Source organism: Sebastes umbrosus, chromosome 11 (assembly GCF_015220745.1).
Source record: "Sebastes umbrosus isolate fSebUmb1 chromosome 11, fSebUmb1.pri, whole genome shotgun sequence".
Taxonomy (NCBI): domain Eukaryota; kingdom Metazoa; phylum Chordata; class Actinopteri; order Perciformes; family Sebastidae; genus Sebastes; species Sebastes umbrosus.
In genome coordinates, this window is record NC_051279.1 from 9,243,429 (window position 1) to 9,266,813 (window position 23,385).

The following is a 23,385-nucleotide window of genomic DNA, read 5'->3' on the forward strand; positions in this document are numbered from 1 at the left end:
GCCTCCCTCTTTCATTCCTTCAACCACCTTCTTGAAAAGGTCGGCGTTGTGATATTTGCGCAGTAAACAACGTAAAAAACCTGTTGACATCCAAGTCTTTCATAATGTTTAACAGTAGGTGTGTTTCTTCTTTCTTTTCTTTTGGGCATGCAACTCTACAAAATGTTGGTTTGTGTACAACACACAAAGCTGCAGGCAACAGTCCGTGAAAGAGAGTCAAACTCCCATAGATGCGTATTCCAAATGTGCTGTATACATGTCCAAAGAATGCTCCTAAAACCTGAATAATGTCGGCATATCCCACATCTTAATCTAATTATTGTAACAGTGTGACAAAGCTCTTTAGAGTTTGAGGAGATTTTTCCATTTAAAGGCGGAAACCACAAACTGCTCAGTGGAACTGTAGGTTGTCTTTCATCAGACCGGTAAAATCACTTCATCCTCTCCTCCTCCTCTGAGCTGACCAACAAGAATGATAAAATACTTTTCTTGACTTAACATGCCTCGAAAATGGGTTCTATGGAAAGTCCTGAGTAGGTGTTTTGTCGGTGACCAGTGATAGTGGCACATTTCCAAGCATACTGAACTTTTTCTTATCTAAAGCGGGAAAAAAATCCAGCTTCTTTCTGTAAATGAACACATTTCTGCCTTTATTTACCTACTAAAGACTGACGACAAACATTGAACTTGTTTCCGTTAGCACCTCCCTGATTCAATGATTTCAATGCATTCCAACTGGGAGCCTCCCAGTTCTACCAGTCTGCTTCTGTCGGCCTTTGTCCATCAATTGTAACTGCTGTGAGTCCCAGCTGACTGCAGCCTTTGTGCTCCGTGACAACATGTTTTTATAGCTACCTCTCAAACCTGCAGGGATTGTTTGATACTCAAAAGAGAAATCTTATTATCACTTTGAGATGTAAATATTAAAGGCAGCGTGTGTGATCTGTTAAGCTAGCAGCTTGTGGAACAGTGCGCGCAGGCAGGTAGATAGACCGTCCAATCATGACATTCAGGCCGAATCAAATGATTGGCTTATTACAGTCCTGTGACAGCCACAGATACCAGATTTTTTTCTTTTTTTGTCAGAGCACTGATTGCTGTCAGGATGTTAATGAGAATTTCAACTATTATACAAAATAGGTTTCTAAAATCTTTACAAACCCTGTCTTCAACACCTGAATGGTGTAAAATGTTTCAGTTTGAGGCTGTGGCACTGAACCCGACGAAGCGTCGCATTTTCTGTCATCATCGTGACCGGTCAGTGCAACTCCCTTTCAGGGCAAAGTGAGGACACTAAAACCCCTGGGGGTAAAGTATGTGTGTGTGTGTGGGGTTGTTTAAAGACTGATGGTAGCTGTCAACCCTCTCCGGCCCTCGCAACCCCTGGCAGAGTCCTGTGTCGGTTATAACCCTCACACACACTCCATGTATATGCGTGTGTATGTGTGTATTATCAGGAGCGGAGGGCATCCTAATGAATGACCTTTGACCCCCAGAAAGGGGATCCGGGTAGAGGAAGTTGAGAGGAGAGGTGAAGAGGGGAGATGGAGGGTAAAGGGACGCCCCGGCGCCACATTATGCCTCCTGTCAATCAAACAGACACCCCCAAGCTGCCCCACCCATGGGCGAAGCATCGGATCATCCACTGAAAGTGAGTACCATTCAACATCAACGGGTTCCTCCTTGATGAGACAAAAAAACACTGCACTGACACACAACTTCTACAAGGATCTCAGAGGTCAAAGGTCACAGTCCAGAGCTGGTTAGTCCCTCATAGATATAAATGGGGTACAACACAATATGCACCAACATATACACAGCTATGCAGTGGGCTAAACACACGACCAAATAAAGGTTGATTACGGGAGTTGGTCTTTAAAATTTCTTTACTGTTAGAAATTGTGAAACTGTGAAAACTGTTGGACAAAACAAAAATGCAATGATACAAATCAGAAAAAAAAAGTTTTAGTAAAAATGAATTAGTACAGTAACAAGGAAACGGTATAATATATAGACCATCAGTTTAGTTACATTAGTCCCCTGAGCCAGTGAAAAATCAATCACAGAGTCCACAAGAGTGAAAGTAAAAACTATAATAATAATTTAACAGTTTCGATGTTTCCCAACATACGTCTCATCCAAAGTTGAAATTAAAATTATGCTCTTCCTTCAGCTTCCCTGGATGCAAAGAGCTTTCAAAATAGAATTTGACTGTGTGGTTAAAGCAGGACTGTGTGCAGAGAATGTAAAAGAGTAATGTAGTAGTACATGGGGAAGATTTCATTAAATGAATAGGATTTGTGCTCTTGGCACTCTGACAGACTGTAGTGACCGGCAGGTTTTGGTGGCAGAGCTTTGTGTGGAAAAAAACTGCAAATAAATCAACTTTTAAGACAGCAGGGCGGCAAGAAGAACACACACACACACACACACACACACACACACACACACACACACACAGAAAACCTTGGAACCTGTCCCAAAGTGCTGGCTGGGTGCCCAGGTCATCTGTGATTGGCTGAAGCTTAGTATAAGCCCCACCCCCTGTCCTGACCCCTGGGTCGGGGTTTTTAATGCAGCTTCAGCGGGGTCAAGGCTGGGTCGCTGCAGAAACCTAATGACTTCCTCCTAACAAAGACGTGATGTATGAGTGCAGTGATTGGCCCCTGAGATGACCAGCAGGTAACCCCGACAGCAGGAGAGAGAGAGAGAGAGCTCAGAGAGAGAGAACCTTTATATTCTCACATTTATCAATTAGCAGTAAATTAAATAAAAGAAAAACTGCTCAAAAACTGGTGTAATGTTTACAATGAGCAGACTGAAAGTTACTTGACACTACTAGTGAATAAAGCAGCCTATAGTCGCTAGGAAATAATGTTGGCATTGGACGTTTCTGCAAACCAGGGAAAAATTGAATGGCGATGTTTTTTCATTCGGTCAGAGCAAGTGACGTAGTTTGAATAGTGAAAAGAGACACAACGGGTGTGTGGGAGGGGAAAAAACACAAGGCCTTCATGCAGGAGACTCCTTTTCATGTCCCATGCGTCACGTTACAATCAGCTGTTCGTTCGTGTACTGTGTTCACAACATTCAGTTTCATTTTCAATGTACAAACATAGTAAGTTTAAGCCCAACCATGTAGTTCTTTCCTAAACCTAATTATCGTGGTTTTGTTGCATTGTTATGTTGTTACATTATTATTTGGACACAAACCATGATCTTTTTTTATGGCCATAACCAAGTAGTTGTGTTGCATAAATCTAACAAAACACATCAATAATGCATCTGTTTGATGAAGTTACTAGAAAAGTTAGGAAATATACAAAATATCACAGATCAGAGAGCAGGATTGGCTTCGGATCAATAAGTATGTCGTATACAACCATATATTTATGGTAATGCAAGACAGTTTGCACTCTTTCCAGTTCAGCAGAAATTACTCTTTTGTCCGAAAGAGAGAGAACAACATTATAAGAATTAATAGTGAACACCTAAATTAAAGTTTCTGCCCTTGCAGGCACAAAACAGGAGAATAGTTTTCATATGTTTTAAGGCGCGGACGCAATAAGGTTCAGAGGCCATTGTATGAGCAGGGTTTCACTTGATGTCAGCAATTTCATATTGTGATTATGTCTTAACAAGAAAGAGTGAGATGGAAAAAGAGAATAACATGATGAGGATAAAAAGGAGAGAGAAAGGGAGGATGTTAATTAAAGGTAAAAGGAGAGTTCAGGAAGACAGAAGCAGAGAAGCATCCCGGCAGGACATCCAGCAGAGAGCAGCCACCGCTGGATGATAATTCACTACAGCCGTGAGCTCCAGGCTGCTTCCTCTGAATGCTGTGGTGGCTTCAGGAGCAGACGTGTGTGTGTATGTGTGTGTGTGTGTGTGTGTGTGTGTGTGTGTGAGTGAGTGAGAGAGAGCAGAGGAGGGGGGTCATTTGAGCAGGATACTTGGAAACTCTGATTCATTCAGATTGAGTGGAGTTGTAGTAGTTACCGTGGACTGGTTTTACTGGAAGGATTACACGGCACCATAAAAGCAGACATCACCCCCCACATCTCCCAGCACTGAACCCTGTGATCCATGTTCACTTTAGGCAACATGCAGCTGTAAACAAACAGGGGGTATTTGACCCCAGTTTACCTTGTTAGAGAGAGAAAGGCTGACTGGGAAGCTCATCGCTGCAGATTTGGATCTGGAAGATTCAAATTTGGATTCAACAGTTTATACTGCAGGTCTGGACACAGCTCTGAACTTTTGTTGGGATGTTTTTGGACAACCAGTTCTCACTCCCAACTCAAGGATGGACTGGTCAAACAAACATAGACAGCCCTGGAGACCGCTGTGCGTGTCCTGTGTGAAACCAGAAGTCAATGTTGATTTATTTTACTGTAGTTTTGTTACGTTACTTACGTAGGCTGCTTAACGTCTCTTAAACATTGTTGCCTAAACATAGCCAAGTAGTTTTGTTGCGTAAGTAAACCTAAAAACAAAGTAATAAGTCTATTTTGAAAAGACACTATGCATGTAATGAGCGGAAACTGGTACACCGTCCCTGACATGTCCAAAACTGATGCTAGAGGTACCCCACCAAGAGCATCATAGTTTGAAGCGTAGGGCCACTGACTAAGCATCGGTATTTGGAGTTGAGAATGTGTTTGGCAACATCCAAATATAAAATGACTCTTATGGGAGCGGCTACCGATTTGTCCTGAGCGGCTCGAAATGAGGTGCAGACACGTCTGTGCTATTGAAAAAATTTCAACTTGAGCAAAAAGTTGACACCGCCCTTTGTGAGTCAAAGTGAACTGAACCACAGAGCTGACAACAAAAAAAGGTAGACACACGGTTTGTGGATACATTGCTTGCTTAAGCTAATGTAGTCGGTATGGCTGTTTGGGGTGAATAAACACAGGCCGCAAAAACAATGTAATACTACAAAAGTGAGGTTAAAATTAGAATTTCTGGTAATTCTGACTCAATTTCTCAGAGCGACAGACAGCAATAGCGGTACTTTTTCATCAAATATAAATTTAGTTTGCTTTCTTTTTCACTCTCTCCCCTATTCACTCACACACTCAGAGCATAAAGCTAACTGTCTTGGTGAAGTTTCATTAGTTTGGATGCTCTTTGCAGGCTGTAAAGTCATGACACATCAAAATGAAACTAAATACAAGAAGGTCAACACAACCTGCTACTGTCAGCCTAGACAGATAGACAGGGTCACGTATCTGTAACCACTGAGACATCAGTTTCCTCTGCACTTGTCCAAAATCTGCTGGGGGAAAAGAGACAACAAATAATCTCTCAACCTTGATCAAGTCGTGAACGTCATATTTAATTAAGCTTTTTTTAACTGAACACACATGGAGCTTCGGACAATTTTGTTTGTTTCTCCAGTGTTTTCTTGCTTGAAATGCTTGATGGCATCACAAATGCGCTTCCATGTCATGACAACAGACCTTTTCACAGGAGACATTTTAGTGTGTCATAAAGGAGAAAACACACAGGTGTAAATAATATCATCGATGACGATATCCAGTTCCAGTCCGGATATTGTACATGCTAGATCACTAGCATGGCTAATTGGGACATGAGCTATCATTAATGTTAATTAATTACACCTGTGCTTTCCCTGTTGTGTCCCAACACAAGTCTGCAGTTAAAAAGGTCATTAAAGCAAAGAACAATTGGACACAAGGTGGCGACACACTGCCAAAAACACACTCTCTCTCTCTCTCTCTCTCTCTCTCTCTCTCTCTATCTCTCTATTTGTTTTCATTTTTTTAGAAACTTAAAACTTTCTGGTAATGGTCAACATTTGTTGTTTTTAAATAAAAAACTACTGAGCCAATTATATTGAATTGTATAATAGTACTAAAGGGTAAACCCTTAAAAACAGGAGAAATAGACCTGCAAAGAAGAAATGAAGAAAATACTTTTAATCACTTCTATTGCTTACAATAATAATCTGTAAATAAGCAATAAGAGTCTTTTATTACATAGTATTTTCTGTATTATTGTTTTCATGTTTGTTACATTTTCTGTCTTTTTTACATATTTGCAAAGTGTACTGAGACACTTATTGTATTTGGCAGAAGAAAAACTTAGCTCAATAAAAGAAAAACAACAGGTACAGTAGGGCTGCTGTGAGAGAGAGATGAAGGTAAGAAACGATTTTAAAAAGGAGGAAGGAAAGACAAATAAGGTAGAGAAAGAAAGAGGAGAGAAATAAATAAAAACATAACCAAAGCAGACCGGAGAGGAAGAGAGGGAGGAAGAAAGGAGGAAAAAAAACCAAGAGCTGGAAAGGTACAATGAAAAAGAAAGAGAGAGGGAGGAAGAGGGTGAGACGACATAAAGTACAGAGAGGAAAAAGATGTAGGATTTGTGTAGGGGGGGTAAGTGAAAGAGAGAGAAGAGAGACGGAGCGGGAAAAAGAGAAATGGAGAGAGAGAAAGGGAGGAAGAGAGATTATAAAGGAGAGGAGGAAGAGAAAAGGGAGAAAGAGGAGGGAGAGCATCTGTTTCCTGTCTGGAGTCCAGCTGGAGGAGGAACAAACGACAAAAGAAGAAGAGGAGGATGAAGAGGAGGAGGAAGTACCGGCCGGCCTGAGAACCTGTCTCACACACACTCATGCAGACTTCCTCAGGGAAAAAACGAATCCTACTTCCTCCTCTGTGTGTGTGTGTGTGTTTGCAGGTGTGTGTACTAACAGCTAGGCTCAGTTAAGAATAATAATTTCACACATGGAATATCATAACACACATAGCGTACCTGATTCCGTATCAGGATGTAACTGAACATTTTTCGATATCAACAATAGATGAGTAAAGGATGGGACGTGCTTCTCCGGGCTCTTGTATCTGTTCCTGTATTCTTGTGTATCCTGTTTACATGTTTTTTTTCTTTTCCATTTCAAATCCGCCTCCTGACTGGAGTTGGATCAACCAGTCAGCTCGCTTGACAAGCAAGTCCCCCCAACGCGTTTTTGAAATATGTGTTTTATTATTATGAACAGAGTGATTCTGCACCACAGTGTGAGAGTGTGATGGAAACAAGGCCATACTAACGGTTTTGCATGTTTAATCCTATAAATCATACTTTTTGTCTGACCATCCATGTATTTCTTTCCTAAACCTAACTAAGTGGTTTTGTTGCCTAATCCGACTCCAAGGTAACTATAATGGTTTTGATGCCGAAAATAAAGTGACGCCAAGTGGCATGACAAAACGGCAGCTTGCGACGAGTTGGGATGAGAACGTGTTGGCTTGTCAGTGAGTTACTTCTGCACATGTGCAATATCATTCTGGAGAAAATACATTTGAAATATATTAAATATGAAATAGATTAAATACAGGCCCGCTGGTGTCCAGTCAGACACGATAAAAGTGAGTGGAGACGGAGTTACCCTTGACTGCATCTTAGAGATAATGTGTGTGTGTGTGTGTGTGTGTGTGTGTGTGTGTGTGTGCGTGTGTGATGTGGAGGAAGGGGTAGGATTTCCTGATTTGTTTGTTCCTCTCACACACTTTTCTTCCTGGTCCAGGCTGGATTTAGACTTCCTGTTCAGAGCTATTTTCAGAGCACAGACACACTCACACATACACACACACAAACACCCCCACGCCCCCACCGCACCCACACCCACACACACGTGCATTCATATGCATGTTTATACATTCATATACAGAAATGTAGCCCATCAGGTTTTGCACACGGCCAAGCACGTGTGCCTGTCGCAAATGTCAATCAAATGGCATCAAAACAATAACAAAAATAATAGTAATAATAATAAAAATTAATGATTTGAATAAAAGTAAATTAATACAACAGAAGCCTGTAATATGTGTACGTGAAGAAGTCTCAAATCTCAGGTTATATGTTGTTGGATAACAAACAGGATTCCACATGCACAGCTTTGGAGCTGGATTTTGTTCACTATTTCATGGAGCTAGGCTGGCAGTTTGCCCTTTCTTACAGTCTTTATGCTAAGTTAGGCTAAACATGCTTATCTTGCCAAACAGAACGTACAATTTTAATGTGCATGTGGTGGATAATTTTATTGATTCTTCAAGCATTTTAGGAAAACTGGGATGCAGGGTGTCAACAAAAGCTAGAAAACAGTTTTGACTATGGTTTTGTATTGTTTTATTGTTTTTTTGTCTGTTTTTTTAATGATGGATTGGATTAACAAGCAGCATTTTTCCTCTAACTTTCCCTCCTGCCCAATCACAGTTCAATCTGACATTGATGGACTTTATTGATACACAGTATAAACTCTGCAGCTCCTTTTCAAACACCCAGGTGTGTATAAATGTGTGTCTGTGTGTGTGTGTGGACATACATGTTTGTGTTTGTGTGTCTTTCACATCAAAGAGACTTTAGGAGGTGGGTGGAGCATTACAAGAACGGCAGCAGGTGCCTCATGGCAACAATACCATCACACACACACACACACACACTGCAGCTTGAAGTCCAGTTTTTCTCACAGCCTTGACAATCAAAGGGATGAATCCTTTCCATTGTGTATGTGTCAGTGTTTCCTGTTTACCTTATTAAACAAAGAAGTCCCCCTCCCTCAGGTCATTGTACCCCATGGTCACTCTCTCCTCCATTAAGCAACATCATTCACACCGACACAGTGATGTGTTGGCAAACTACCCGAATGGGTGAGCCAGATCTCCGTCATGCCCATTCTCCTGAAGGCTGGATACAGGTGGGACTTCTTCATCTGTCAAGTTTTGCATGAATTGGTTACTTGAATCAGGTGGGCATTTAGAAACCTGACTGACGTTTACTGTATGATGTAACGTGGCCTACGACACATATTGGTAATGGACATAAATGTATTGATACTGGTATTTAAACATCCCCAAAAAAGAGAGAGAGAGCAAGAGAGAAGAAGAAAGTGTCCACATCTGGGAAAGTGAGTGAGTGGTCATATATACGTTGGAGAGATGTGAAACTGAAAATGTATTTGTTAATTAATGTAATTGAATGGATTGGACATATGTCAGTAGGCCTGCCTCATATGTGCACCTCTTGAATGAAAGGGGTTATTACCGGTTACTGTCGGCTGATTTCTTAAGCATCATATATCAGGGTTCAATGCTAATTTTTTTGCCAATTGCGCTATAAAACTTGTTTTATTTATTAGCGGTTATCAAATAACAACACTTATTTGTCGTGTTTAATCTTTACCTAAAGAAATTAATCTGGAGTTTCGCCCACATCTTCTAACACCACCCAACTAAATTCATGTTTCCAAAATAATTGAAATGCTCGCTTGTGCTTCAGCTCCTAACAGAGATGATAAAGAAGCAAGGTGACTCACTCCTTAGCAACTTCCAGCTGTGGATAAAACAATGTGTTTAAGTTGCTAGATTTACTAGCCCGACGTGGCATTTGACCTGGTCAAGCGGGCAATCTTTATTGTTGAGCCCCATATAGATAATAATTCTCTTTTCAAAAGTCACCCTACATCATTTCAGATGCTAAAATGTGCAAATATTGCACATTAAAAAGCTTTTTATATAATCTTGAGGCACACTGAATTGGTTACTTTTGTAAAACGCAACAATAATTAAAATCCAGTGGTAAACATATAAATCTTATGATGCTCTGATATGCTTACTGCATGATGTATCACCTAATTTGATAGAGATGTTTTCATTTTGTGTGCTATGTTAGATTTTGGGGACTAAATTGGACACACAAAAATTAAACATATTCAGATAACTTTGTGGACATTTTATTTAGGATTGCGTGATGAACATCCACAGCCAGGGCGGGGGGTGGGGGTGGAGTTAAAAAGTCCCCTTACCCTCCTCGGCTTGCGATTGGCAGAGAGGGGCTCGTCAGTCATCAGTGTCCGTGGAGACGGTAATTACTGTTGGGGATGTTTGTGTGTCTGCAGGATCCTCCAGCGACAAAACATCAAACCACAACAGAAACGCTGTTTGTCTCCGCCTCTCCAGTTATTTATAGGCCTGTTTATTAGACACACAACCACACACACACACACACACACACACACACACGCACACACACACACACACACACACACACATTCTGTTGTGTGTCTCTGTGTGCGCTTTCTGCTGCATGATGGATGAGTCTTTATCATGTGTGGGTGTACATGTGCAAGCGCGTGTGTGTACACGTCTTTTGATCAGCCTGATGAATGAGTGTGTTCACAACATCTGCATGTGTGTGTGTGTGTGTGTGTGTGCGTGTGTGTGTGTGTGTGTGTGTGTGTGCAGCAGAGAAGTGGGATGATTTTATTTAAACTTCAAAGTAAAAAGTAGAAAGGAATATTCAGACATCCTACCACACGCAGAGAACTTGCTTGTACTTCTATAGTTGTGGGGACCCTCATTGACAAAATGCACTCCTCCTTAACCCTCAACCTAAACCTAAACCTAACCTAAACCTTAAACCTGTGCCCAAGTCTTACCCTCAAACAGCTCTTTGAAGAACTGAGGACCGGACAAACTGTCATCACTTTCTAAAAATGTCATTACAAAGCTTAATTTGGTCCACCCAAGGACACACACACACACACACACACACACGGTGGGCCTGAGTCAAAGCTCTGGATGAATGAGAACGGTTGGACAAAATGAGTGCTCTATCATTACCACAGGTCTACTGGGTGTGTGTGTGTGTCTATTTTATCTACATGTGTTACCATCCTTCTATGCTTCTGTGTTCTTGTTTGATATATTTCATGTTATGTCAAATGGCTCCAATGTGCTTGTGTGTAAATATGATAGTGAATATATTCTAAAAGGACTAATAACACGTATAATCAAACTTCCCGTAAGTCCTGCATTTCAATCAAAAAACATACATTGCTAAGAAGTGGAAGCCAATTGTTCGTTCCATTGTAACACCAGCGCCCAGCAACACATCTACGCTTCCGCCATTTTTGACTGAAAGCGACTACCGGACGCCGGTAAAACATCCACCTGCAAAGTGACATACAAAAGTAATACTAAACTATTCTATTGTCATATTTAATGTCTCTACTGAAATGGCTTGTGTTGGACAATAAAGACATTCTATGCATACTGTTATAACTATTTACTTACTTACTTATTTATTGATTAAACTTTCGCCCGGTCGCTTCCCAGAGGAGCATAAAGTGAGCGATGGACATAAATGGAAGTTATTAAAAATCCAGCACACAGATTTTGAGAGCAATGTCAAACTTTTTCATGTCAAGGACCTCCAAAATTGATGTCCAATAGACCACAGACCATGGATGTATAAGAAGTTGTGTCCTGTGCGTTTGCCCTACAACTACATTAAATTCTGTTTATGCCACGCTACTAGCACTACTAGCTACTGGCCGATAGCCGGTTGTTTGGGAACAGAGACGTTAATACATCCACCGTGGTACAGACTTACAGCATACAGCCCATGGGTTTATTATAAGATAATAAAAGTAATGAATTACAGCCAATATATCCATTTTTACAGCCGCATACAGCTAGCAGCTGGCAGAAGGGTCTGATGCACATTCATTATGCCGATGAAAATAACGGTGGATCCAGCTATTAGTTAATTTTACAACTTCTAGGACATAATGATTTAAATGAGGTCTATTTAAGTGTTCATACTGTTGATCCTGTTTTACAGAGGTATCTTGTTTTGGTCTTGAGATGTTAGGATGTTCTTCAGTTGACATGGTATTCATTAAAAAAACACTATCAATAACTATAATAAATATAGTGAAAACGCGACACCAGACATGTGATTCATTGGGATCATTTTATACCCTCTATGAATCAGTTTTTCTATCTGCGTGTGTGTTGGTGAGTGAGGGTTAGTCAGTGTGTGTATTTGTGTACGAGACAGCTCACCAGTCATTCAAAGAGAAATCACACCACCGCTAACAACCAAGGGGCGACGAAAAACCCCAGTTAGCTAATTTCTAGTGTTGTTATCCGCGGAGTCTGACCGCACACGAGTCAGCCTGCACATCAGCAAGTTGAAACCATTCAAAAACAATCCTTGTGCATCAAAAAGAAAGGTGGGGGGTAAATACACCAGAAATACCCTTAATACCTCCAAACCACAGTTTCATCACAGGGTAATCTTCAAGGCTATTGTTAGCTTAGCGTAGTTTAAGATAGCGTGCCTGCGGCTGAGGATTGGCGGTCCCGCGGGCCGTGGACCGAGGCCGCTGAGCCGGGGGCTGGAGCTGTGGTCAGTGCAGGGCGAGGTGACTCAGGATGGGGTTATAGGGCGGGCGGTGTGGTCATGAGTGTCCCAGGGTGTGGAGAAAGGGAGATTGGCGGGGGGGGGGGATTAGTCAAACTCACCTGGGCTCTGATTGGGACATGAATGAGTCATTTTTGGAAGAATGGAGAGGCAAAAATAAATATACTTGCAGGTGATGTTAGGTAACTTACACTGCGTGTTTGTCTGTGAGTCAGTCAGGCTCTCTGTGGCTCAACGTGGAGTCATTATTGACATATTACAGCACCTTAATCCATCACCCTTTCAGATGGCTTTCTACATTATGAACATGTCTCAAGCACAACCTAGGTGTGGATGAATGAAGTGTACTGGCTGCTGACACTTTCTGGTTATATAACAGTCTTATAGGCCACCATGAGTTTTAGTAGCAGCAACAGTAGCTATGTTTTATCAGGTGCATTTTATATTATATTAACAAGTTTGACTGAAAGAGATTTGTTAATTGATTCCTTAGTTAATTCATTCCTTAATTAAATGTGTAAAAAAAAAAAACATTTTCACAAGTTTCACAATTTTATTGACGAGAGTTTTCTCACATAGAATTAAGTGAAAAGAACATACTCTTAAATAAATGAATACAAGCAAATTGTTATTCATTTTGAAATTGAACACGAGAGAATGCCCTTATTCAGCGTATTCTCATACAATGATTCGTATGATATCTTATGAAAAAGTTATCCCTCCTTTTTCATTTGTTTTCCTACAATTTTCCAGCTACCCATATCAATTTCCACTTGTTACATAAATACAGTCTTTTCAAAATAAACTTTGTCTTCACAGGAAACAACTTCCTTAGGTTTAGGCAAAACAACTACTGGTTAGGCTTAAGAAAAGATCAAATTGGTTAGGTTTAGGCAACAAAACTACTTATTTATAGGGAAAAAAACGTGGTTTGGCTTCAAATATCTACAGAAGTGGCGTTAGGTGATAAATAAAACAACATTGACTTCTGGTTTCACACAGTACATGAATGCCGGTCTCCTGGGCGAAAGTCTGGTATATTTAGACCCACCCATCCACCCCAACTTCCTCCCTACACGGCGTTTGCCAATCTTTATATTGCCTGGTTCACGTTTATGTTAATTACACACTGTCTATACTATAATGATTGTTCTATAAGTCTTTATATTTTAGATATACGCTCTTTTCTACAACAAAATGTCACGCTATGATAAATCATTACTCCCCTAGTCATAACGGTAGTAAGTAACACTGTATGACCGAGCATTAATGACTCAAACGTATCTGACCCCCAGGTTGGAAGCCATTGATCAACAGCAACACTACAACAATGAATAGTTAGTGAATGGGAGTGAAACCTGCAGACTCTCTCTCTCTCTGTGCCACATGTTTCCAGCTGCTGACTGATGACAAAACGTGGGTCAGGATTTGTGTCCTTTCCAAAACAGAAACAGTGTGCGCTGTGGAAATGAACTCAGTGATCGTTTCCCAACATTGTGAACTTGAGCCTCATGACAACTTTTGAAATGAAAAGTGTGAGAAATGTGGTGTTGTGGGATACAATGCGTCCATTCTTTGCTCCAGTGAAGTGCAACATCCTTCCTTTTGTTTTTCCCCCACAGCCTGTTTTTGTGAATGAAGGACTGAGCTGAATGAAGCACCTGCAGCAGCAGCAGGGACGGGAATGGAAGAATGAATGAGTGGGAACACACGTGCACACACACAGGTGTTTGAGCACACAAACACACACAGGAACTTGGACAGAAAAATCAACCTCATTGCAAATGTAAACTCTACTGAAATCAAAGCTAACTTTATTCAAATCAACACGACGTTATACTAGTATTCCATGGCAGGATTTTATCTTGGTTTTAAATTTATTTACAAATTAATCGTCATTATTATTTCTATTTTATTTGTATTTGTTTTAGGTGATGAATTCCCCACACAGCTCTTACTTTATTTCACGGCTTTGTTGAATACTCGATTCTGATTGGTCAATCACAGCGTTCTACGGTCTGTTATTTCTTTATAGTAGACTGTTGCTATGTATAACAGACCGTTGCTATGGACACAGTTCTGATCTTGGACTCTGGTTACTTGAGTAAGTAGCTGTGTAATAAGTGCAATAATGTACAGCTAGTGGGTCATTGTTGAGAAAATGACCCCTTCAGGGCGATGCAAGACAGGGTTTATTTCACAACAACGACCGGCTCGCAGCACATTATCCCTTACTTAAAATCATAAACATTTATCAGGTATTAAAATCAAAACAACATCTTCATACTGGAGCCACAGGATGCAACAACTACTCAGAAATAACTCAAATCACAAAAGAAAAAAAAAGATTACATCAATAATTGATATGAAAAGTCAATATGAGACAAATAATGTATCTCAAGATCCACAGAATACAATAGAGAAACTGAATCAGACAATACTGGAAGGTTAATGCACAATAAGTGATACTCTCTTGGTCTCTTTATGACCAAGAGAGTGTCAAAAAGGGGAGAGGAGGAGGAGGGAGATCGGAAAATAACCAGTGTAAGGGAAATCATTGTTTTTCTTTTGTATGATTTAATTTCCCCATTCACTTGTCTACAACAAGTCATTTGGGTATTTGTTTTACCTTTTTTTATTCTCCTATTATTTTATTTACCTATAACTATTTATGTTTACTTGCATTTTTATTATTATTTGAACTGCCTTTTGTAAAGCACTTTTTAACTTACTTTTTTTCAAATTAATATGGTCAGTTAAACAGTATTTAGGGTGTCTTTTATTAAGATTTGTTTGGTGTAGATTAAATATATAACACTGTCAAATACCATATATTTAGTGACAAGTAACATGTTTTCTGGGGAATAGAAAAAAAAAACATTTCTACTAGTTGGCAATTCCTTTTTTTCTTAGTTGCGACTGTTACTCATGAAAATTTTTACTCTTCCGGTTATGAAGCCTCGTGATGCCAGCACCCTTTGGTTGAAACCACTATCACAGAATATCTAGTCTGCATAAACGCCTTTATTGTGTCAAACAAGGACTTACCAACTTCCTACCGTTCTTACCAGAAATGACCTCGAGACTCTATTTCGCCACTGAGAGCCACGAATGACAAACTGATCCACTAGCGGTTTTATTTTACATTTACCTATATGACAAGTAACACTGTTACTGAAAGCAACATGAGTCAGCAGGTTAGGTTGTGTGTGTAATGCCTGATAATATTTTAGTTTCTATATTAGTAGAGAAACTGCAGGTTGCCATTGATCCTTGTGCACCTGAAGTAAATGATGCAAGTAATTGTTTTATGTCACATGAAACTCACATTTTCCTGTAAAGGAACATACAAATGTATCATGTTTTTAGATTTCCTTCTGATCAGAAAGCCATTGTTTTGCATTATTTTGACTATGGTGGGAAAAAAAATACACCAAAAAAAAAACAATTGCGACAGCGAATAATGTAAAGTAATTTTTTCGTACCATATCTTTGAAAGATAATGTACTGTAGTTGTGAGTAGGGACCATTTTAAAATTCAGGTGAGTTCAGTCAGCCTGGTCTCCTACAAAATTACATTCCCATAAAACAAAACTGTCAATTATGTTTCGAGGAAAACATATTTACATTTGTTTTTGGCGTATCACAAATATGTTACTAATGATAATCAACAGAAGTCTATGTAGTGAGCAGGTGGAGGTGGATGGATGGGTCAAACAAACTCAGACTTAAAAACAGACTTTTACCCAGGAGACCGACATTTGTGTCCCGTCAACATAGTCTCACGGCAGTTCATGAAATAGTCAAAAAATTGATTCTAGTTGATTTGTGTACATAGACACGGATTTCCCTTTTTTGGGGCTTTTTCCTACAAATGTCCAACAACACGTGACACACGTGTCAATTTCCGCTCCAGTCTTTTCAAAATAAAACTACTCAGTTAGGTTTAGGAATAGTAAGACTTGGTTACGCTTAGGCAACAAAACTACTTACATAGCTTTAGGAAAAGATTGCAGTTTGGGTTAAAATAAAAGTCCTGTGCTATTTGACCAACCTATCCACCACAACCTCCTCCCTACACGCCGCTCTTTATACTTCCCGGTTCACAATTACATGGATTACATAAAAATTGATTTTGTCATGACCATCACAGAAAAAAAAATTATTTTGTGTCTATATGTACATGAATCAATACATGAATGATGAACTGCTGTGCGACTGGGCTGGTCCTCTGTGAAACCAAAACTCAGCATTGACTTATTTCAATTTACGTCCGTAAGTGCGTAGCTACACTATGATGTTTTATTAAACAGTAAGTAGTTTTAACAGCTTAGTTGTATGGGAACGTAATTTTGGTTGGTTCAGTGAAACTCATCTGAGCCTGAGTTGGCTGTTCTTTCTTATCTAACTTGCAAACAGGAACATGTGTCTAGTCCTCCAGCTTAGCTTGTTGAATGAGAACCAAACAATTGTAGAGCTGTAATATACTGTATGTCTTTCAGAGTAATGTAGAGAGGTAAAAAATACAATATTTCCATCCAAAATGCAGAGGAAAGTATGAAGTTCCAAGCACTCAATACTTGAGTAAAAAACAGATACCTGAGATTTGTACTTGAGTAAATGTGCTTAGCCACATTCCACCGCTAACTGTGGTTCTTTCTAGGAAACGTCGTAGGAAACTATTAGCAAATGACAGATCTAATTACATGAAGTGTATCATTTTCACAACATAATTGTCTGCTTGTTGTTTGTCAGTCAGATTTGGTTTCTCATCTGTCTCTCAGTAGCTGTCTGTCTGACCTGAGAGAGAGAAGAATGTGCAATAGGGTGGTGTCGAAGAGCAGGACAGCGTGTAAAAGCGTCCACGGGTAAATAAAGTGCAAACAGTAAACAGCAGCTGGTATCAGTCGTGTGCACGCAGGGTGAAAGCCACAGAGCGACACTGTGTTCTTTCACATTCTGCAGGGATTTGAACCAGCAACCGCTGCTGTTTACATTCCTCCGTCTGTGTCTTTCGCTCATAGACGCTGAGTCACCCACACATGGGATTGCCCTCGATTTCTCTGTGTATGTGTTTGTGTCCTTCTGCACACAGCAATTAGCAAATAATTTCCCCATGTGTGGGTGCAGCTCTGTGTGTGTTGTACATCCCTGTGTGTGTGCGCGTGTGTGTGCGCGCGTGTGTGTGTGTGTGTGTGTGTGGGAGTGAGTCATTAATAGCCAGACAAGCATCGGGTGATTCAGCCAGTCTGACAGCTGATATCGAGAGCCACAGGCTACTGGCATCAACAGGGCTTTCCCTGATAGCCACACCTGGAAACGAGAGCAAAGATGTAAGCAGGCCACCAGCAGGAGGACTGGAAGTCAAGAAAACACACTGCTAACTAGGGGGAACAGAAAGTAAATGACTCGCTATTTTCTTTTGACTCTCTAGAAGTTAATCTGTCTCTTTATAGCAACTTCAGTAGATGTTTAACATGTAGTTGCTAACCCTGTCTGTCTGCCATTTGGTGCTGAGCAGGTATTCAATCAACAACTATTAGATGGATTGCCATAACATTTGGCACAGATATCCACCATGGATGTATAAAGAGAACTGGATACAGCGTTTGAGGCGCGCTCCTGTTCATTCCTATGAGAGTTTCTCTCAGTGGCGCAGGAAGCAAAAATGGCTCGACTGCCGAGTGATAAAGTACCCGTATCATCAGGTGATCTTTCCCAGTCATTGGGCCGGTAGAGCAGGCATAGCAGCGTTTCCATTAACTCCGCCTCCCAGCCATCGGTCCAGTCTCAGACTGGGTCTTATTCACATGAACAGAGGAAGGGAAATAACTCTGAATTTGACTATTAGTGCATTCTACAACATTTAGGACCTAATGATTTAAAGGTATAATATGCAAGAATTAACTAAAAAACAATGTACAGACTGATAGAAAAATAATCCCTCTAGGGGTGTAACAATACATTTTTACAACGATACCATATGATTTCCATAGTTCCGATACGATTCAGGACGATATTTGAGTCCAGTGCTCCGTTCGTCTGCATGCATGCCATGGATGCGTGCTCGCGCTGCAGAGGGCAGAGCTGGCAAGCTCGCGCATGTCTGGAGAGTGAACAGGAGTAACGTTTAACATTTCTTTGCTAATAAAAGTGCTAAAAAACACTTTCATATAACGTTTGTCGTCTTAAATACAAGATGCAAATCCTTTATATCGATACAATTGATGTTTGCGTTTCAAATCGATTTTATATCGAAAGACGTCTCCCGTGAAGGACAACTTGGTGAGTACCTATCAATGTAGTTGTATCATAGGAATATAAATCGATATTTCGATGTAGTAGATGAATCGTTACACCCTTAAATCCCTCTCAATCATCACTTACAGTATGCCCCACAAGAAACGTGTGGCTGTATCTGTTTCTGCAGAGACCCAGCTCTGCGTCAGCAAACAGCCTTTAGGCCCCACATGGGGGTGTAACCCCCAGCAAATGACAGCGCACAGGGTGTGCAGTCTGTTCAGGTGGTCAAATATCACCGCTTTTGTCACGCCGCTTTGCTTCTGAAACCGACTCATGAGTCATCTTTTAGCTCGGTTAGATACAAAGTGTCTGTATTTCACAGATGAGAACGGGTTGTGTTATGTGCATGTGTTCCAGTAATCCCCCTGCTCGTCTCTGTGGTGTGAGTGCAGCTATGATTAGTGTGTGTCTGTAGTTTGATGAGAGCAGTGCTGAGCCAGTCAGAAGACAGGAAACCTGCATTCATTCAAAATCCGGCAACTTGGTTCCTTCCCGCAGAGTTGTGCAAAGTTAGTTGCATGTTCATTTGTGTTTTGGAACGTAACCGCCAGGAAACAATCAGAAAGTAACATTTATTTTTTCTGATTCGCTGCTTTGTTCTCACTAATGCCGCTCTCTCTCTTCAGTCACTCTATAGCTCGCTAGACCACCGCTGCTGTCTGTCTCCTTCTCGGCTCGTTGAGCTGTGGAGGTGTGGCCAACTTTGAATGTGCTGCGTTTACAAACAGGAACTGACAACGGTTACATATTATGCCTTTTAGCCAAACCATGATCTTTTCCTAAACCTAAGTAGCTTTCTTACCTAAACCTAACGAAGTAGTTTCCTGTGAAGACGTAGGTTTATTATGACTGTAAGCATGTAACAACTGGAAATTGACACGTGTTGCAAGATATTCGTAGGAGAACAGATGAAAAAGGAGGAAAGATATATGTCGTACAAACTTTTGTATGAGAATATGTTGTTTTGTAAGCATGTGAGCATGCTGATTTTAACATTTTGTACAGCCTCACAGAGCCACTGGAATGACTGTTGTCTTGTTTTAATTACATCACAAACAACCGTTCATGTTAGTAAAAGCTTTTGAAATAAATTGGGAAAAAAGGAGAGAAGGATGATTGGTATTAAATAAGACATATGTACTTGTTTGTGTGTGTGTGTGTGTGTGTGTGTGTGTGTGTGTGTGCGCGTGTGTGTGTGTGTGTGTGACCTTCCTTCTCTTCTGTAATCACTCGTCCAATATTTCTCTACACCTCCTCTTCCTCCTTCACTCCATCCTTTTCCTTTTCGTTCACCTCTCTCCCCTCACCCCTCTGTCATATTTTCGCCATCCCTCTATCTTATTTATTCCTTTCTTTCTTCCCTCTTCCATCCTCCTCCACACCTTTTCCTTCCACTAGCCTCCCTTTCTTTACTCTACAATTTCCTCTCCTCATCCTCTTCTCCTTTTTTGTTTTTTCCTGTCAATTCCAATCTGTTCTCTCCATCCTTACTCACACCCATCGCTCTCTGTCTTTCCTCTTTCTTTCCTTTTTCTTCACTTTCATCCCTCTCTCTATTTTTTTCTCTTTCATTTAATTTTCCCACCCCTCCGTCCCTCTGACCCCTCCGTGTCTAATCAGACACTGATAAAGAGAGACGGATAGAGAGAGTGGGTTTTCATCTAATCTGGCAGCCCTGATGTTGCCATGACCCCGGGGCCAAAAGTGCTGAGTGATTTAAGGGTTGCCAGTCATGAGCAGGATTGGGCTGAAATCCCCCCTTTTCCCACAACTCATCTCCCACCAAGGACACACGCTGACACACAACACAGCAGAGACGGACATAACTCACAGCTGTTACACAGATTGTGTGTGCCAATCTGACGCACACAGTCACACTGTACACACATGTCAAATTAAATCATTCACAATCACACATGGCGAAAGACACAAAGACTTCATGAGAACTACACGTACTGTTGCTAGACTTTATTTATTTAAAATCTGATTATTGTCAATTTGTGTGTTGATGTTATGAAGATGTGAAATGAAATGTAAAGCTAGTCAAGTTCTCTGGGGTTCAGGCTGCATCCTTTCTTGTTCGTTGGCAACTGAAAGCTTTCAGCTGTTGTGGCCTGTTAGTAGCTCTTATAGCCAAAAGGTTTAGTGGTAATAAATTGTCCTCGATTTAACAGTATATCATTTACCAGTACTACCCATCATCGGCGGTCACTCGAGCCGAGTATGACTGTCCTCTCTGTTGGGTCGTCTACTTGTGGGTCTTCGGATGGCTGTAGAGGCTGAACCACAACCCACATACTTTCATAATGATGATGATGATAATGATGATATTACTTTATTTTCAGATCAAATCTGAAATGTTTCTTGCATCTCAGCAGCTCCAGTTGCAACGTCAACACAGACAAAAGACCGGAAACAAGGATGCATACATATAACATAACACAACATTACAATAACCGCAGACAATATATTTAAGATCTTAATCAGAAACGGAAATTGATGAAATCTAAGCAATAATAGATGATCTAATATGATGAGGCCAGACCACTTACATAACATACTGTATGTGGTCATATGATACACCAGCGTGCTGTTTATTATGAAAGAGACACACAGTGCTCCCTATAATTTACAGGTAGATTAGGACAGCCCCTTGTTGTTGGTGGATACCCAAACAAACACACACACACACACACAGGTTGACAGGTGACAAGGAGTGCTGGTCTGGTTATCATTGTGGTTATATGACGGTGTTTTTTTTTACTTCTTTTGGAGCGGTATTGTGGGGGGGGGGACATTTTTATGGACCGATCTCACATGAGAAGAATCTCCTCACTTACTTGAAACTGTCTCTTTGTTTCATTGATCATTAAACTAATCCAATTATCTTTGTGCATGAGAGATGATGTGATCACAGTACTCTTCAAAGTACAGTGTTTAGGATTTGGTGGCATCTAGTGGTGTGGTTGCAGATTGCAGCATTAGCTGCTGTCTAGCTCCAAAAGTCCCTAAATCTAGAGAGAAAGTTGCAAAGTTGGCAACACTGACAGACCGTCCTTTCAGGCCTCCTTCCAAAGCCACTCCCCCACGAACATAACATGTCATAATGAACGTGGATGGCGAACATGGCTATTGTTAGTACTCACAGCTGTCAAGCTAGCAGCTTGTGGAAGACTCCGGTGATGCACAATGAGTGCACGGGCAGAGTGCACGCAGATATACCCTGCCTTTAATGAGGCTATGCACCTTTGGGTGTTCTGTGTTTTGAATAGGTGGCAGCAGGTTTAATTAAGATACAGATTAATAAAGCAGTTTTACTTTCAGGTCCTTCCAATGTATGGGCTTAATGATTTCATCAGGTCAGAACTTGAGACTTGTTTTGCCTTCAGACGAGGGAGTGTACTTGGAACATTTGCTGTATATCTGGAACTTCTGGAAAATAAGTCCGTGTTGTACTTTGTCGGGGTGCGGCGAGTTCACCTGTGCAGCCATGTGTCACCACCAGTGTGTGGGTTTACACAGAAAAGGTGTGGCGTGTTTTGATGTGCATGGTTGTGTTTTGGTCTTTCACCTTTTTGAAACAGATGAGTAAATCCCTGGAGCTGATGAATAATCATTTGTGTTATTGGTAATTATTCAAGACGCTTCTGCTTCTCACTGCGTCTGAACTTTGTTTTTGATTTTCACTGAAACCGAATGAACATCACAGCGATGATTAATGGGGAAAAAGGGAAAACAGCGTGATTAAATGTGATAATTAGCAGCTTGAAGAAGTCGTGTGAGGGCAAACTGTGTTGCAGATGTATTTAAGATGAATTAGACTGCAACACTGAAAGCAGTAGTTTGTCTGTTGTGCAGGTACAGCTATAGAAGATGCGTGTTGTGTGTCCCGAGGGCCTCGCCTGTCATCGCTTTGTGATTGGGTTAGTTTCTGGGAACAACCGGTGGCTAACTATTTAAATGTGTGTGTGTGCGTGTGTGTGTGTGTGTGTGTATGTGTGTACTTACCTTCCTATACAACAGTGGACTTGGCGTTTATACATTCACCAACAGGGGACATTCGATTTGATACAATTAAAGACTAGATAAAGTAAAATTTTGTTGCTAATACTCAGTCCGTTCTCATTCCTAGGGTGTCAAATACCGAAGCGTTCGATTCCGCTGCACAAGGCACACCTTAGCGCTGGTATGGCTATTTTCAAAGGGGTCCCTTGACCTCTGACCTCAAGATATGTGATTGAAAATGGGTTCTATGGGTACCCACGAGTCTCCCCTTTACAGACATGCCCACTTTATGATAATCACATGCAGTTTGGGGCAAGTCATAGTCAAGTCAGCACACTGACACACTGACAGCTGCTTCAGTTTGCCATGTTATGTTTTGAGCATATTTTTTATGCTAAATGCAGTACATGTGAGGGTTTCTAGACAATATCTGTCATTGTTTTGTGTTGTTAATTGATTTCCAATAATAAATATAAACATACATTTGCATAAAGCAAGCACATTTGCCCACTCCCATGTTGATAAGAGTATTAGAGGTGCCAGTTTGTCTCCTGGGCAATGCCGAAGAAACCCCCAACTGCTGAGCGAGCCTGTCCATGGGCAGCCCCCTCGCTCTGACATCTCTCCATTAATACATGTGTATAGTTAGTAAAGCTTTGTTTATTTATTTAGTTCCTGTTTGTAAAGCTTTATTTATTATTTAGTTCCCTGTTTGTGCATGTGTGTATGTATTTTTCCGACCTGTGTGTGTAATGTGTAAAATAATAAAGAGTAAAAAAATAGGATTTCCCCTCGGGGAAGATTAAACAGTGTCTTCTTCTTCTTTTTTAAGGTACATTTTGG